This window comes from Chironomus tepperi, unplaced genomic scaffold (genome assembly GCF_022539635.2).
Source record: "Chironomus tepperi strain 1889 unplaced genomic scaffold, CSIRO-AGI_Ctep_v1 contig_244, whole genome shotgun sequence".
Lineage (NCBI taxonomy): Eukaryota > Metazoa > Arthropoda > Insecta > Diptera > Chironomidae > Chironomus > Chironomus tepperi.
In genome coordinates, this window is record NW_027226366.1 from 1355247 (window position 1) to 1373017 (window position 17771).

At 33.5% G+C, this 17771-nt stretch overlaps 1 protein-coding gene across 18 annotated transcripts in view; it reads left to right on the forward strand.

The window, feature by feature from the left end:
- The window catches only part of sei (potassium voltage-gated channel seizure), a 124360-nt gene that overhangs the window by 4003 nt on the left and 102586 nt on the right, over nt 1–17771 (forward strand). The gene's annotated exons all lie outside the window — the stretch shown is intronic.

The following is a 17771-nucleotide window of genomic DNA, read 5'->3' on the forward strand; positions in this document are numbered from 1 at the left end:
TTGCCAAAAAATTACTGAAACCTTCTCTTCCCGTTCCTCATTTTCCCCGTCGACATCGACAATTTTTTTTTTTATTTAAAAACGATTTCAGCTTGCAAAGGAATGAGTTTATTTCCCACATTTTAACTTCATAATGCTCAATGAAAATGATTTTTTGAAAAGTGAGAGAGTGAGAGACAGAATGGTGCGATATCCGTTCTTCTGTGCCGTTTATTGATCCAGTGTATATACACTTGGCCACATTATTGCCGAAAAATGAAAAACTTACCGAATGCCTTAAAAATGCGTGCCAACTTATTAAATTAAGTAGAAGCTAAAAACAACATCAAAATGAATATCTTTTCTGCTGACTGGTTTTTTGGCGGGGAAGTTATGCAGTGGATGTTGAGAGACATAAGAGGGGTTGGGATTTTCTTTTTTTTTTTGGATACAACAATGCTGATGCACGGAAGAAAATGTTATTTTATATTCATACAGAAAACATAAATAAATATGAATGTATGAACGATTATAAAACAGAAAAAGGAACAACATAAAGCCTTTCCTCGTTATGATATATTCACAAAAACTATCAAGAAATCAATTTTCAAGAATTTTTTTGGCAATACTTTTCATTTTTTTCGTTCTTGCTGTCGTATCTACTACGGTTCCTTGTACATTATTTATCTTAACACTGCATTAAGCTCAGACATTTGTACGCAATATTCATGACTTGGACTTTTTAGGCTATAAATTCCCAAAACTTCGTGATTCCGTTCTTTGAACTTACTGTTTCTTATAATTTGTTAGTTGATGGCGGTGCCAAAAAATATTTTTTTTATTTGGGCTGAATTTTAGACTAGACGTGAGTTTCTTCCTACTGCTCTTTAATTAATGAGATGTGGATGTCCATTGCCATTGGCTTTTTTTATTGTTTTCCTGACGCATTACTGTAATTGTTTGTGGACGTTCTTGGCACTGAAATTGCAAGGCATGAAATATTGGGGAATTTTTGAAGTTTGTTGAATTATTAAGGAACATCCGGTAGGAATTTAAGGGACTTGGTCACAAGAGTGCTGTTTAGCTTACTCTGGCTCTTAAGAGCATGTTTTTTGCCTGCTAAGGAATCAAAAGAGCAGCTTGATGAGGATCGAACTCACAGCTTCATGGATTCATGATAGAAGCCACTCTAGATGCCTAACTCAATCAACCACAAAAGCCTAACTCTCATACTGACATATTTGCCTGTATAAGTATGTACCGACACTCCAAGGATCTAGCATATTATGCAATTACCCAAAAAGTACACAAAAGCATTTCAAATTTTTCCCTCCAATTTCCATAACTTCCGAGCTATTTCCTCATATCCTGCTCATAATTTGAAACAAATACCCATGTATGGATATAAATAAATTTTACAAAAATATGTAGCACCCCATAATCAAATGAATTTATAGAGTTTTGGAATTTAATACAGCCAGTGTCTCTGGATATCAATGAATCTGTACAAAAATATATTTTCAACTTTCCTTCCATAACCTTACACAAAAATATTTCTGTTCTAAAAATTCCTCTTTGCCATGGCTTGATATAGCTGCTTTCATTTTGCACTCAGCAAGTTAAGGAGACAACATGAGAAGCGGATATAAAAAAAATTATTTTTGGCATTGACTTTAAAGCATACAAATCTCGAAGGGATATAAAAAACACTTATCCGGCTTGCCTACCACAGCTATACATATGAATATGCCTTTATTATTCATGATACTGTCACTTCCTCATTGCCCATCGACTGATTACATAAATGTAGACTGCTTCCAATTCCACATTTGATGGAATAATTTTTTTTAATAAGGAACATAATTTGATGAGTTATGTACCGCAAACTGCTGCTTAACATCTGCATACCAATGCATTGGCCATATCCTCATCATAAAAAGCTCCTCATTTTTTGAATACCTTGTGCATGCCAATGACGGTCTCATCCAATAAAAAGAAAAAATATACACACAAAAACCGGCATTTCCATATTTTTTTGTTCCTTTTCCTTCTTCTTTTTCAATTCCGAGATTCACAACATCATGACACACACCGATGGGTTGTTGTATATATAGGAATGAAAAACAGCAGTAGCAATATGTAGTTATCAATGAGGACGAAATGGATGGGGTAGAAAAAAATTGTGCCTCCACATAGCTATGAGGAAAGGAATTTCTCGTCCGTGTTTCTGCTTCTGTTTCTGAAAAGTTATTTCACATGAAATTTATGCTTTATTTCGCATAAAACAACATGAGAAGAATAATAAGAAAGAAATATGAAGAAAAATAAATAAGAATTATGAAAATCAGCTGTTCTTCTTGCGGCATTACGTATTTGCATAATGACTCAAACAACGACAATGTTAGTAATAATATTTCTTTTTTTTAAGTTTGGTGTTTGGTTGTAAAGAAATAATATTACGCAATTAACTACAATTATACCCGGAAGGTATACGGCGTAGAAAAGGTGAGAAATTCGGCTCTAGGCTGGTGGTAAATCTGGCTTGATGTCAAATTTCAGTAAGAGTTCTCGAGAGTTAGACAAGGACAATAAAGTCAAGGCTTGAGACCGGATTTCAATAAGGATTCTTAAGATCCAGAATGAGATTTCACAGTCTGGTTTGAAGTCAGATATCAGGCTGAGGTAGGCTTTCAATAAGGATTCTCGAAACCCAGATTTCAGTAAATGTTCTCAGGACTGAGACTAATATTTCAAAGTCACAGAGACTGATTCTTCGAAGATTTTCCTTGCTTGTAGTATATGTCTTGTATCAGGTATCAGTCTCGTACCAGGCATCGGTCTAGTACCAGACATCGAACTCGCACTAGGTATCGGTTTTGTACTAGGGATCGGTCTCGTACCTTACTTACTTAATTAGCTGGTCGTACAAATCATATGTGATCCATAGCCTGTCTCATTTGGCGTCTAAAACTGGCTGTATCGCTGACTGACCTTTGCCAATTATCAATACCAAATGCCACAATGTCTTTATCAACAGCACCTCTCTAATAGTTCTTTGGCAGGCCTCGTGCTCTTTTGTCATCTACAAAATCAGACTTAAAGTCTTTCTTAATGGGAGGTTGACTTGGCTTTTGAGAATGTGCTCTGCTCATCGGAGTCTATTGATTTTTATCTGTATCAGATATCAGTCTCCAAAATTTGTCGAAATCAAGTCTTCGGGGAAATCCTAGATTTCAGGTAATCTGGCCAGACCAGAGGCACTTCAGTTTACCTAGACTTTCCATGGGATTGAAACCGAGACATTTGGATATGTAGGCCGAAACTCTAGCCACTAAATCACTTCTGCTTTTTATCTGATTATAAAGACATGACAATCTACTACTAGATATTTCACCATTCCTACGCCATGTGCTTCCCGAATAATAATGAACGAATTTAAATCAAGCTAGATAAAATTTTCTGAATTTTTCCTAATAGAAAATTTTTATTTTCCCCTGTAATTAATGAAAATATGTACGACGGAGACACTACAAGTTTATTTTCAAGAACATCATCAATTTTCATTCGGTGATGAAAAAGTAAAAAAACGTAGAAAAAAATAAGAGAGAACACAAACATTACATGTGACCGTGATACGTGGAATAGACATGAGTTTTTCTCTTACTTACTTATACAAACGATTTGATATTGAGCATGAATATAAAACCATTTAGATTTTTCAAAAAATGAAGAAAAAAAAAATTGTCGCAGTTATCGACATCATCAGTTTTTCAAGCGCAGAAAGGTCGACTCACTCACTTACTCATTTCAGATTGTACAACGCGACGGCTATTAATAATATTCCTCTTTCCTGCATTTTCGAGCCATTGAATTTAAGAGAGAGACTTTATTTTTTCGTCATATTTACGCATATTATTCCATACAATTTATTTGATTGACTTTATGACGACAGATTAAATGAGTATTTACTTGTGCATGGCTGATTCATTAAGGACAGTTCTAAAAATATGGCAAAAAAAAGAATTGATAATAAATTCTCGGGTATTTTATGATTTGGAAGTAATACTCTAGTGCGGGGGGTTTATTGACTTATCTTGATTTTTATCTCTGTGGGAACTGACTGAGTCGATGATGTAATGGCAATGAACTATATCATTTGATTGTCACATCCCCAAAGGGATTCTCACACATGAATGTCAATGGTTGCTACTTTATTATGTAGATAATGTCAGGAACAACTATTGTAGACTGTTATTAAGCCTCACACGCATTTAAAACTTTATATATAAATTTTCGTCAATTTATTAACGATTATATCTGAAACAATGTAGCTGTTTCCTTTGTTTTGAGCAATAAATTAAAGAAGAAAATATTTATCTGTAGAGTTTTCGGTGTTTATGTACAATTTTATTAGCACTAGACAGCTCAAGCTTATGTGATCCTCTAAATAATGAAGTTAAATACAAAAGTTCAAATTAAACGATGTATGTTCAAGCTTCATGCTATAAATACAATGTTGTGCATTTCTGACATTCAATTATTTTGGTTTTATCAGGATTTTGCAGTATGCCTAAGTGTCTTATGCAGCAGAAATGTCAATCACGTTTAGAAAAAATTTGGGATATTTGTCAAAATTATCATTTGCCCTGCTAAGGGGTGAGGATATTTAAGGATATACATTTGCTATTTTCTAATGCAGTTGGCAGTGCATCTTAATTGTTTTGATTCTAAGTATTTTTGTTGTGAGATATTGTAGGGCTGCCATACTGCTTCCATGTTCCTATGTGGAGTTTTGGTTACATAAACTCTATTGAATGACTCTATAGAATGAATCGCATGCTTCAGACATAAATAATTGAAAACTGACTGAACATTCTTGATTTTGATTCTTGTTTATGATTATGTACAGTTAAGTAAGACTCATGTGACTAAGGAGTCATTCAGTTATTACGTAATGCTCTTAGGGAGTAACGAGAGGGCGACAAGGGTGGACGGATGTCAAAAAGTCGGTTTTCTAATCTGAAATCATATAGAGCAGTTTCTGGTTAGCTATGAACTACAATCTCTGCAAGACTATCCATTAGACCAATGTTGTCGCACACAATATGCAGTTTAAACCATTTCCAAAAGATTTTGGCAGCACACAGTATAGACAAAACTGTATTGGACCAATGTGTCCCTAGAAATTTCAATCTTTCCTATCTAAATCTCTTAAACTCTTTGAAAGAATGATTGATGCTTTTTTCAAAAATTTCAATTTTTTCTTGAGTTCATAAGCCAACAGATCCGTGACGTGCTTCTCAACCACCTAGCCAATAAAAAAAATTTCATACAAAAAATGAGAAAAATTGATACAAATTTCATCTGACATTGAGGCTTTCCCACGGAATAAGGAAAGGTCACTCTACAGAGGAGAGAAAAAGAAAAATTTATTGCAAATGTAATCGACCGAGAGCAGAGGAAATAATAAAGATGTACATGCACTCGTATGTATTGCACAAAAATAAAGACATTTACCTGAAAAATTCTTTCTCTGGAACAATCAGGGAGATTAAATTGTTGACATGATTCTTGAACAGCACAAAGAAGAGTTTGATGTCGAATTTTGTATGGAATAGTTGACATTAGTGGAATGACTTGATAGATAATTGACGTCAACTTCAAGAATTGAGCTAAATAACTTGTTAGGATTCCGCGAACACAGCAAGACTCGCAGTTGACATGACGTCACCATTACGGTTGATTTACGGCGATTCATGGCATTCTTGAGTGGACAAAAATACGTTAGAGCCAGTCATCGACTGGACATTAACTAGCTTGAACGTTTTTTGTCCACTAGATATTGTGCTGCTCAGGATTTAATGAGAATGACATTAATAACCCAAATGAAGATCCAGAAAACTAGTTAATTATGTTTCTAACACTAAATTAGGTTCTTCTAGCCGAAAAAAAGTCTTTTGCTGATTAAGCAAGATAAAAATTAGTTTGTGCTACCCATTTGCGGTGACTTATTTCCTCTCTACATAATTTTCCTACTTTTTTTATGTATTCTCATTTCATTTTAGTGAATTTTCTTCTTCTCGCTTGACTAGCCGATGACAACGTACAGAATACGTATTCGACCAAAAAGAAGGAAAGAAAAAATCATGTCGTTCCTCTCATAAAACGACACACAAAATTTTCTTACTCAATTTTGTTTGTTTTAAATTTCCAATCCGTATGAGAACATTCTCTTAAATAAGCAGAAACATAATATTCTGTACGGAATTTTTCACGATCATTGCGGAAAAAATATTTTCTTTTGCCTCTCAATTTTGTGTTTTTTCACACCAACGACGACAAAGAATGAAAATTCCTTCCTTTAATTTTCATTTCATTTATTTTCTAGTATCATGCGGTGACCATTTCTCACATTCAATTCACTTTTTATTTGTTTTATGGAAAAATAAGAGGAGACATGGCACGTTAAGTGTGAAAGGAAAGCGAGTATAAAATGCAAATTAATTTTATTTTCGACAATTATGTACAATTTGTGTGTGTGTGTGAGTCTGTGTGTCTGTATATTGAAGTACAAAAACATGTGTCAACTCACCAGACATTTACTTTTTTTTTGTGTGCCTTGTTGATGATGAAAGGAATGAAAAATTGTCCTCATTAATAGAGTCAATTGAGATATTTTTCTCGTTTGTTCCTTTATTGTCGACAGATATGAATGAATATGTAGTCCAACTAACTGCTGAGAACGGTCAATGAACCTGGATAAAAAAATTGTTATTTGTCATGATGTCGAGTGGAAATTGGATAAAAAAATATGTTGTATGTTTTATTTTTGCACGTCACTTGTGCTGTGATCCAGTGGTGGGCAACCTGTGTGCGTAGGACCATGGCGTAGGACGGTTTTAATTTTAAATTAATTTGTAAAAATTTTGTGATAAGGCCAGCCATAGAGGAAGGACCTTGGTTCCAGTAAGAAACCTGTGTGCTGCGGCCCACGCCAATGTGCAGCACATTAGTGTACAATGTCAAAAATTTCAGAAAATTCCGTAAATCGTACATCATGTCAAGTTTCGGTTGAGACTCACTAAGATGTCCCGCAAATTATATAAGGTTGTCCACCCCTGCCTCTGATGATGACAATAAGGAAAAACTACATAAATAGATATAATAATTCCTTCTTCCCAAAAATTATGCATGAGCATGAAAATCAAATTTAATCTAATTTTCATTAAGCAAAAAAAAAAAAAAAAAATTGTGAATTGCCTTAAATTGTTGGGCATTAAATTGATATTAAGTGACATGCATAAATGTGTGAATGGATGGAAAAAATGTTGATTATGATTGGGACAAAAATGAATAAAATTTGCAAGTTAAAATGATATTGGCGCAGTTTTGTTCATATTTAGGTTAATGGATGGGATCAGAGTTACATGGAAAAGAAATATTATGGAACCGGATGTACATTAGATTAATAGAGCTCAATATGAATTTTATGTTTATTTACTGGGATTACATTTTATTTACTGGAGGCAAAATTTTCATTTAAAAGCTTTCAAAACTTTACATTTATTGAGATTTTGGAGTGGAATCGACAGTCAATGTAAAGTGGAAACATAATCCGCTATGAAAAATTGATATGATAGGATTTATCATGAAATCCACTTCTATATTATAGCAACAGGATATTCTGAATTGTAATTTATATTGGATTAACTATTTGAATAAGTTTTAAGCTCCATAAGCCGGATGAATAATATCAAAGTTTATTTAACTGGCTGGATCAGATCAGTTGGTATCCATGGATGCTCTTAAATGGCTACTGAAGCCTGCAATATTACTGGCTATCATTTGCCAATGGCAATTAGAACAAGTGCCATACTGTCTCGTTTAACAGCTTCCTTTCATGAGTGTGTATATAGCTGATATATAGTCATCATCCTAAATGGTTAAATGTTTTAAACACCATTACACAGTTGTGATTAACAATTTCATTTATTGAGCATTGATGGTCATTTTCAGCCAACTTCCATTTTAATTTAAATCAAATTATACAAGACATATGTTAGATTGATGATGTTAGGTATTCGTCCAGAGGGAGTCTTTCTAATATGTGTCTAATTATAAACCATAAATTTGCGTAACTTGCAATTATGTATCAAGTTTACAGCTTGACAAATGTTCGATTAATAGCAACCTGTTTCAATCAGGAAGGTTACTTACTTACTTCCTTTACTGAGACGTACGTAAGTAGATTGCCGCGCAGAGAGAAAGTCTAAAGGCGGCCTTCGAGAACGTTTCTCAGTTCGGAATGTTAAGAATTTTAGCTTCCTTTTCGACACATCTAATTTAGGAATGCTTTGTATTCTCCATTGATTTCTTCCTCGAGATCCATGGCCTCTCTCAGATGCCTCCTAAAACTGGCCCTATTGCTGGCTTCCTATTGCCAATTTTTAATACCAAATGAATTGAGGTCTCTTACCATCCACAATGTCTAGAAGGCTACATTCCTACATTTCTTAGTCTTATGAGCTCGATTCCAAAGACAAGTTGCGCATTTAAAATTCCAAAATTTCCAGTCAAATTCCCACTAAATAAACTTATTATACCAATTATCCAGTGGTTAAGCCGCATACGGCATGCGATTCATGACATTATTCGAATTCCCCCAAAAAAGCACCTAAATAAAATTTATGAATAATATAAAAATGAATTTTATGAATGATATTTTTAGTTCAGTCTATAGATAGGCTAGAAATCAACTTTATTAATTTGCATTTCGTATTTTTTATTTTTTTAATTGCTTCCCCTTTTTATTTATTGGCTCGTGTTTATTATTAAACATTTCAATTTTTCTCCTTTATGTGTTGAAAATCAAAAATGAATTTGTCTCAAAAATCAGCATCGAGAGGAACACAAAAAGTTGATAAAATCGGAATTGAGAATTAAATTTATGATCCTATTGTTCATGAAAAGTATATCAAGCTTACGTGTCTCATCTATTTACTTATGGATGTTCATGTTGAAAAGTATTGGTAGGCAGCAAATTGATTGGATATGTCAAGACTTGATATGAACTCATTTCTTATTTCAGTCACGAAAATCTTAGACAAATTATTGTGAATCTTAAGATTTTTTTGAGCATTTATCCATATACTTTACGAACTCATCAGGAACTTCTTCGTGTCAACTTAATTTTCATTGTCTTGATTGTCAAATTAATTGAATCGCACGCAAGAAGTCTCAGTAACTAACTTCGAACTTTTCTTTCATTTCATTAAGTGATTCACATGCCTATTAGCTGCACGCTAGGTCATGTAAACAAGATGCTCTTCTCAATTCCTAATGGGAATCGTGAGTACTCTCAGGAACTGATAATAGATAAAGCACTCGTGACTATCAAGTTCAAGAATGAGCAACAGATTCAATAGGCCACTTGATTCCTGGGTTTGATTTATATTTTGTTGACAAAAACTCGTCGTTGTTTTCATTTTCGTTAGAAATAACAAATCGTAGCTGATTCCGACACAATTGCTTTTATGATCTTTTTATTAAGCCACTATAGTCCTTAGTGATGAATGTTTTATTGACTTGTGGCACTAATAAAATTAACCGAGAGCTGTAAAAGTCTACGGCTTTGTTTCTTAGCCACCGACTGAAATATTCAGCATGAATAAAAATCAGCGAATATTCGATCGTCGTGTATATTGGTTGGTGCTGTCAACAACTAGACTTTTATTGATGAAATTGAAGTTGTTGTGATTTATGAGGAGTTGAATGAACTTTAATGCATGTTGTTAAGGGCTGTTCTGTATGTTTTAAAAGTCTGAACGAGAGAAAATTTCCATTTTAATTTGAATTTTTATCAAAGGGCAGTCCAATTTTATACATCAGAAAGCAATCTAGGATGCTTTAAAGAAAATGAATATTTTACCAAGGTAGAGAAATGAGTTTGAATAGATTCGGAGAAAAGATAACCTTTGACGTTTTTGAAATTGCTTGTCGGATTACAAAATTGGATAGTCTTTTGAAATATATGTGCTGATGTAATAATTTGAAGTATGAAGATTGAATTTTGCAACAAAATTTGTGGAAAAATCTGGATCTAATTAAAATAATATAATCCTGGGATTTTACAATATTTTCAAATAATTTGAATATAAAGTAAGCTTTTCAAATTAATCATATCACACCAAAAAAAATAATTGCAATCGTTTTTAATCTAATTAATCAAGAACTCCTCTGATGTTATTGGCATCTTGATTGCTGGCTTCCAGTGCAGAGAAATTGCAAAAAAACACTTTCTGTTATTTAGTTAGTTAGTTAGTTAGTTAGTTAGTTAGTTAATCAGCACGATATATCTCTTCAAACTCAATCCACTAAGACTTCGGGTCTTAGAAGGCAAGAACTGTATTGTTTTTGGAGCCATAAGATGCTTCCATTAGGCACAAGATTAAAAAACTGTCTTTTTTTCGTCCAAATTTGTCGATATTAATTATTTGTCCACAATTCCAAAATTTCCAGTCAAATTCTCACCAAATAAACTTATTATAACAATGATCCAGTGGTAAGCCGCATACGGCCAAATAAAGCACCTAAATCAAATTTATGAAAAATATAAAAATGAATTTTATGAATGATATTTTTGGTTCAGTCTATAGATAGGCTAGAGAAGTCAATCTTTATTAATTCTGCATTGTCGTATTTTTTATTTTAATTTAATTGCTTCCCCTTTTTATTTATTGGCTCGTGTTTATTATTACTGGAACATTTTAATTTAGATCTCTACTGGATTATGTGTTGAAAATCAATCCTACTGGATCTCATTTTAATGGTCTAGAAGTGAACTGAATTTGTCTTGTTTTCATGCATCGAGAACACAAAAAATTGGTAAAGTCTGGAATTGAGAATTAAATTTATGGATCCAGCTGGATCTTGTTTTCATGTGTCTGGGAGTTATCATGGATCCTACTGTGATCTTATTTTATCTAGAAGTACTGGATCCTACTGGATCTTGTTTTTATGTTGAAAATCTCGTTCTAATGGTCTAGAAGTGAACTGGATCCTACTGGATCTTGCAAATATGATTGGAATATGATCTCATTTTAACAAGACTTGATACTGATCCTAATTTGTTTTTCATGTGTGGGACGTTAAAATCCTTACAAATCTATTGTCTAGAATGAACTTAACTTGATCTTGTTTTGAGCATCTGGAACTTGTATGGATCCTACGAATCTCATAATGGTCTAGAAGTGAACTTCCTACGTGATCTTGTTTTTATGTGTCTGGGAGTTATAACAATGGTCTAGAAGTGAACTGGATCCTACTGGATCTTCATTTTTATGTGTCGATTTATATGGATCGCTACTGGATCTTATTTTAATGTCTAGAAGTGAACTGGATAACTACTGGATCTTGTTTTTATGTGTCTTTTATGAATCCTACTGGATCTCATTTTAATTAAGTTTCACATGCCTTGTTTTTATTATGGATTACTGGATCTAGGTATGTTGAAGATGCTCTTCTCAATTCCTAATGGGAATCTGTGAAGTTATACGGATCCTACTGGAACTATAATAGTGATTTATAAAAGTACTGTAAGCTACTCAAGTCGGGCGAGCGAAGCTCAGCCCGGCTCGTATAGTGATCTATAAAAGTACTGTAAGAATCGGGCGAGCGAAGCTCAGCCCGGCTCGTAAAGTGATTCAATAAAAGCCACTTGTAATTCCAAGTCGGCGTTTGAATTTAGCCCGGCTCGTAAATTTTAAAAGTTGAATCTAAAAGCGAAGCTCAGCCCGGCTCGTTGTTTTCATTTTCGATAGATCTATACAAATACTGTAAGCTATTCCGGGCGACGAAGCTCAGCCCGGCTCGTAAAGTGATCTATAAAAGTACTGTAATCTAGCCAACGAGCGAAGCTCAGCCCGGCTCGAATAGTGATCTATAAATGTTGTAATGACTGCCCAAGTCGTGGCGAGCGAAGCTCAGCCCGGCTCGTATAGTGATCTTAAAAAGTACTGTAACCGGGAGAGCTGTAAAAGTCTATGTGTTCTATAAAAGTTAATTAGCCCAACTGACTGAGCGAATATTCAGCCCGGCTCGTATAGTCTTCTATAAAAGTCAGCGTAATCTATTCAATCGGTCGTGCAAAGCTCACATATTGGTTGCGACTTGAACTGTCAAGCACTAGACATTTTATTGATGCCGTGAATTGAAGTTGTTCGATGAATTGAACTCAAGTAGTTCGAAAGTTCGGAACTTTAATCACAAATGTTGTTGAACGGAGCGAAGCGAGTGAAGGCGTGAAAATTTTCAAGTATAGTTGCATATCTATTAAAATATGATGCCGTGAGAGAGAGAAATTTCCTTTTCGGATTTGAATTTTTATCAAAGGGCAGGCACTCCAATTTTATTCAGAAAGCAATCTAGGATGCTTTAAAGAAAATGAATATTTTACCAAGGTAGACTGCATAATGAGTTTGAATAGATTCGGAGAAAAGATAACCTTTGACGTGTTTGAAATTGCTTGTCGGATTACAAAATTGGATAGTCTTTTGAATATATTGCTGATGTAATAATTTAAAGTATGAAGATTGAATTTTGCAACAAAATTTGTTAATGTGGAAAAATCTGGATCTAATTAAAATAATATAATCCTGGGATTTTAAAATAATTTGAATATAAAGTAAGCTTTTCAAATTAATTTTAATTGCAATTAATTAAATTCAAAGCTTTATAATTACTAAAATTATTGTGAACATCATGCAAGTTGTGAAAATCAATTGAATTCAATTTACATAATTAGGTATCAATATATTGATGTAAACCTTGTTGATGTGGTTGCGACTGCAGCTTGGTAATTACCATTAATTATTCATAGTTGAGCTTACTGAAATGACAGGAAAATTAGTTTATTGATGTAGTTTGTCAATCAAAGGTTGCTGAATTTGCAAAAATGTTTGATAAAGTTTAGGAATTTATTGAAATTTGTTTTTTGATACTTATTGAACTTAATCGTGAGATTCCAAACGTACACTGAACCCTGTGTGACTTCCAATATGGAGCCTTGAATTGTGTGTGTTGAGAATATACCAACGGCTATTTTATGTTTAAAATGTATGCAACTATAATTAGTTGTTTTTCCATTTTTATAGTTGTTAGTCCCCTTCAAATAAATATTTAGTTTGTTTTTGATTTCTGAAGAATAATCATCGTTGTTATTATTTTCGATCCGTTAGCAGTTTTTAATTAAACTAATTAATAAACAAGCATTGTTGATTTACACTCCAATAGTGCAAGATAATTAGCTAGAGCTAAATTTGTTGTCAAACTTTAATTAATTGAAGTTTCATGACCAAACAACAAACAGTTAGATCAATGTTTGCAACTTAAGTATTTATTAACATCATATTGAGATCCTTTTCGACCAGGAAGGCCTCCTTTTCTCCGTAGAGACCGCTTCCAAATCGAAGCCTGCCAATTTTCTATCAAAAATTCATTCAAATTGGAATAATTTTCCTTTGATTCCATTTCATACTTAATAATTAAACTTAAAGATAGTTCCTTATTGTTTCGTAACTGGCAATCTTCCTTGAACTCGGAAATGAAAGCTAAAAACAAACAAATGCAATTAGTTTTGTCGACTTTATGATTACAAACAAAGAATAATTAAAAGCTGAAAACTTCATTTAATTTATTTTCTTTTTTCATTGAGTTTCTCGAGAAATTTTCCTGATGAAAAACTTTAATGTCCATTTCCTCAACTGGGAAATCATAGTAAACTTTTTATGTCATAATTAGGATGTCCATATTTGTAATTTTGTTGAGGAAAATTGTAGTTTTTTGGAAAATTAATTCAAATAATCAATTTCAAGATAAAGGAGGGATGGATAAGAGCTTTGACTCACAAAACCCTCTATATACACCCTAGAATTCACCTCTTCGTCCTTTAATCGGTAACAAATGAACAATCCTTAGACCATTTGTCATGAATTTTGAGCGATAGCCTTTATTTTCGGCAAATTTGATACAAATCCTACTTTATGAAGATAAGTTGATGTTCAGCCATGTCACAACGTGCAATATAGACCTTATAATAAAATGTAGCATATGTCACGTACTCATATTTATCAAGTTATTTAATGAAATAAATAAAAAAAAGCCAGCAATATTTGCAGGTAGACATGTTTGCACTTTATTATAACCACAAGATAAATAAAGTCATATGCAGCAAAAAACAAGGAAACTTTCAAGCATATTAACAATTTTTTACGAAATTAAAGAATAGAAAGCAAAAAGTTTTCAGAAGTAATCTCCAAAGTTTCATTACCATGTGATTCCTTTCCATGATAGTATGATAAAAGCCACACATTCTGTGATCAAATGGTGAAAATTTTATACCTTAATTTTTTTACCAGACGAAAGAAGAACACACAGCAGATTTCATCTTTAAATGCTGATATTGCTGTTGCTGATGCTTTTTTACTGTACACTGTTATATGTAAAAATCTTACATCGTTGTATGAAGGAACGATAAGAGAATGAAAGCACTTACATTTTTACCTTAAAAGTTCCTTCTTTTTATTTCCTAACGAGAGAAAATTTTCTTCTCCGTCTTGCTGCACAACATTGATAATAACAAATGAATGTGGAACGTGCTTCCATAAATACACGTTTATTACGAGCCTATTAAAGTCGCAGAATTTTACCTGAATTTTAAAGTACATTGAATGAATTGTGCATCCTCTCAACATTATCTCTAGATTTGGGTTTCATCTGATCTGCTTAACTGTTCTTTTCTTCTTAGTCGTCTCATGTGGCCTAAATGAACACAAAGCAATGTATGTCGATAAAAAGGCATAAAGAGAGGCATAATCGTGACATAGAGACTTGTTAGCTATTTCGTTCCACTCAAAAAAGTGCACATACAGTCAAAAAAAAAGAGCTTTGGTGAGCTCGCTTGATTATGATATACATAAACTTCCTTCTGACACAAACACTGGCGTGGAGGGGGAGTGAGTAGGAACAAGAAGAACAAATAAACTTTGTTATGCTCTTACGTGCTTTGCAAAATAATATAAAAAAAGTAAAGTAAAGAGTAACGTAAAGAATTATGAGTGAGTGAGAGGAAAATCAGCACTTCATGTTTGTTAATTAGCTAAATGTTTGTGTATGCCTATCTACTCTTTCAGATGCGGATATATGTAGGTTATATGAAGGTGTGTTTATTAGGGACTTTTTCACTTACTCATTCAACCCAACTTCATATTGCTAAAGCAATTCAATTTTCATTAATATTATTATAGTGGTGCATGCATACCTCGTGCTTATGTATTGTACCTACTATAATCATGGTGGCGGTTGTGTTGTTTGTCTACGAGACTTAATGATCGAAGAAGAGGGAAACAAAAAAAATGAAAATAAAAAATATTGACGTGAAATGCTAATCTTTTAACTCTTTTGTTTGTGGTCACACAGTAGTGGTTCTACACTGCGGATGAATATGAGGTAGTAAAACTGTTTGGTAGTAGGATTCGCTGCAATGCTCTTGTGGGCACTAATGATTTTTTGGTAGTTAAGTTAGATGAAATGAAGAATTTGGAGGGAATCTTGGAGAAAAATGAGTCTAATGCGTCACTGACTTAGAGAACTTGTCTTTTGGGTACAGGACGATCGGTAGTGTCGTGAACTTCATGTGAATGTCTATAAGATAGAGGTTAATTGATTTTTATTGAGAATCGAACTCACAATCCTTTTTGCAACATACAGTTGCAGATATCTGAATTATTACACAACCATTCAGACCAATGAGGCCTTACCACTGCATTGGCAGATGTATCTACTTATACCTTGATACTACACAAGTTCCTTTCTGCTTCTGTACTTCCATACATTGGAAGAAACGATGAAATCATCTCCAATTTCCTAGAATTCTTCAAATTTCATGTGCTAATGACACAACCAAGTAAATTATCAGGTGTCTAAGTAGCTCACCCTGATTAAAATAACGCAAGTAGTCGCCAGTGTCCACACACAAAAGTAAAATAAGAAAGTTTCATTATTTTCTATTTATAAAAAAGTTTTGGGATGAAGATTTTTTTTTTACTGTCGAAATGTGAAAAATCAGTGCAAAATGATAAATATCCGCAGATAATCACTCACTTACTCTTGAGTAAGGCAGGAAGAAAATGTGTTTTTGCGTACTTGACAGATATTTTTTATGTCTGCCTCTCTCACATGATGATATATATATTTTCATGTAAAAAATATGATGAGATCATTGTGAGCTAAAATATGAAGATTAAAGATTATGGTTTGGGATGTAAAGCCACAAATTTTAACGTATTAAACCTTTTCGCTATGCTTGTGTATGTATTAAATAAATAATGCATTTTCTTGTCGTTTATACAGTTTGTGGTTCTTATACTGTAATATTTCCATTTTGGAGCTTGTCTCATTTCACATGTAGATACAAAATATGCGGTTTCGTGCTCTATTGTACTCTACGTTACGAGCTCAATTTGATTGCAAATTAAATTTTTTTCCTTTCATTTTCTTTTCATCTCCTTTCATCTGAGACGTCAGTTAAACAGTAAAGTAGAAGAATTTTCATTATTATCGTGAAAATTTTCATTCTAACGTGCATAATGCTCACGTTCGACACCATTGGTGTGAAATGAGGAATATAAAATATTTCACTTTATTTTATGATGATTGTTATGAGAATTCCTGGAATTTTGAGGATCCTTGCAAACTTTGATATAGTCACTTGTTCTCTTGTACACAGATAGTGGATATACCGAGCAACATAATGAGGAAAACACATTCTTTGACGTAAATTCTGATCGACACGTTGCCAACATAGCGACAAGTCGGCAGTTTACTTAGAATCAAGTAGCAGACACTTAGCGAAAACAATCAAACTTGCAAAGTGACTGCCACTTGGTTCTAAGTATAATATTGACACCACGTCGTCGAAGCGGCAGTATACTTAGAACCCAATGGCAATTACTTATCAAAAACAACGAAATTTGTCAACGGCTGCTAATTGGTTCTTAATATACTGCTGACTCGTCGCCATGGAGGCAACCTTTCAATATGAGCCGATCAAAGTGCACATCCATTGAATATCCCGAGAAGCACAATGCGGCGAATCGCAGTTTTATCGTAAAAATGGATCGAAATCAACTGTTACGGTGTCACTACTACAATGTCGTGTCTGATCAGTGTAATACAGTGACTTAGCGGTGTCTTAGAAAATACTATATGATGTTCGGATATGACAAATGAATTTATGAACTCTTAAGTTTAATTTTTAATGAACTAAAGTTTTGCACGTTTTAGTAAACTGAAAAAATGGTCCATTCGGGAACTAATAAGAAATAAGCCTGTTTAGGGGTCGTTCACTTATGATGTCTGGTTTTTTGTGCAACGTAACATTCTAAAGCAGTGATAGGCAATCTGTGTGCCATCAAAACTATTGGAAATTCCATAAATCGTATGCTGTATGCGGTTTTGGTCAAAGCTTACCACCATAGTGTGCATTGAATGATAAAAGATTGCCCACCACTGCTCTAAAGTGAAAATTCTCATTCCACAACAGACGTAATTTGCGAACGACCCTTTACTGATTTCCCAACTGGATAACTTGTGTTAAAGATAAAAAAACTAATAACAAACAAAATAAACTCTAAAAAATTTAATGAATAAAATTTTGCTCATCATAGTAGGCGCAGTCTCTCTTACAAATTTTCTTAGCATGCATCGCAATATCTTAGTCATAGTGAAAATAAACT